Genomic DNA, 1,379 nt, shown 5'->3' on the forward strand with positions numbered 1-1,379 from the left:
AACTGATATTGGGTAGCAAAAAAATAAAAAGGAGGAAGCCTACAACACGTGGTATTCCCAGGCGGTCACATCCAAGTACTAACCACGCCGACGTAGCTTGGCTTCGGTGATCAGACGAGAACCGGCACATTCTACGTGGTATGGTCGTAGGCGATAAACTTTCTCTTTTGGACCAATTTGAGCTTTGATTTCTGCATACTGCCCTCTAGCATCCTCCATTGAAGAATAATTTTAGCATGCTGGTGAAAGCGCAGAGAAAAGCAATGGTCTATCATTTGTAATTATGCAACGCTGGCCAAAGTTGTGGCGGAGTCAAAATAAAATAGTTTTGTCACAACAAACACGGCAACTTTAAAACTAATATTGGGTAGCAAAAAAATAAAAAGGAGCAAGCCTACAACACGTGGTATTCCCAGGCGGTCACCCATCCAAGTACTAACCACGCCCAACGTAGCTTGGCTTCGGTGATCAGACGAGAACCGGCACATTCTACGTGGTATGGTCGTAGGCGATAAACTTTCTCTTTTTGGACCAATTTGAGCTTTGATTTCTGCATACTGCCCTCTACCGTCGAGGGTAACGAGGATCGATTTTTTACAGATTCTCTGGGTTTTTTTCTTGTTGGTGTCTACCAGGCTTATAACGTTGTGTCTTTGTTTACGCATGTATGAGAATACCATAGTTTTTTTATTTCTCTTTTACAATCATTTGATTTTACACCCAGCGATGAAATGAGTTGTTTCTTACTGAATTTACTCATTAGAATATAATTTTTTATTACCAACTTATTAGGGTCCAACCGATTTGTTGCATACATTTTAAGTTCGTCGACATCAAAGTAAAGGAGACTGCACCTAGACTCTTTCAATAAGGCATATTAGCGTTAATGTGCTTTTGTTTATTAATAGATAGGCTAGTGAACAAACCGCTCACGGCATATTGTTTACCGTAATGTTATGTTTGGTTAATTGTGCAATATATGCATGAGTATAATTTCCTTTAACACCTGGAAATCATAGACATATACGAATCATTCATTTTTGAATTTGATTTGCAGAAAGAGGAAAAAGCTATGTCGTTACCAAACCACAAATTTGCCCCCAATTTAGGGTTATCGTAATCCCATTTATCTGTCCCACAAAGCGGAGTCTAGTGTCAATAAGCAGGTCAGTGGCATTTCTACTTACGTTTTAGGTAGATCTCCAGGAATGATGTACGTGTAAAACGCGAAATATGTTTGCGTCTTTTAAAGATTTTTATAATTGACGCCCTTTTAAAAGATAAAATAAAAGTCGAAAGTGCGTAAGTTTTTCTGATAAAATTTAAAATTACAACTGTCTTGAATTCATACCATCCACTAATAACATGCAAGACAACAC

The 1,379-nt window shown here is 38.2% G+C and overlaps 1 non-coding gene and 1 pseudogene across 1 annotated transcript; both read right to left on the reverse strand.

Annotated features, from left to right (window-relative positions):
* Positions 1-36: 36 nt before the first annotated feature.
* Positions 37-152, reverse strand: LOC139146892 (5S ribosomal RNA; annotated as a pseudogene).
* A 239-nt stretch (positions 153-391) lies between these two features.
* On the reverse strand, positions 392-510 carry LOC139146466 (5S ribosomal RNA). The gene has a single exon (XR_011555215.1). It is a non-coding gene; the product is annotated as a 5S ribosomal RNA (ribosomal RNA).
* Between the last annotated feature and the right edge of the window lie 869 nt (positions 511-1,379).

Source organism: Ptychodera flava, chromosome 12 (assembly GCF_041260155.1).
Source record: "Ptychodera flava strain L36383 chromosome 12, AS_Pfla_20210202, whole genome shotgun sequence".
Lineage (NCBI taxonomy): Eukaryota > Metazoa > Hemichordata > Enteropneusta > Ptychoderidae > Ptychodera > Ptychodera flava.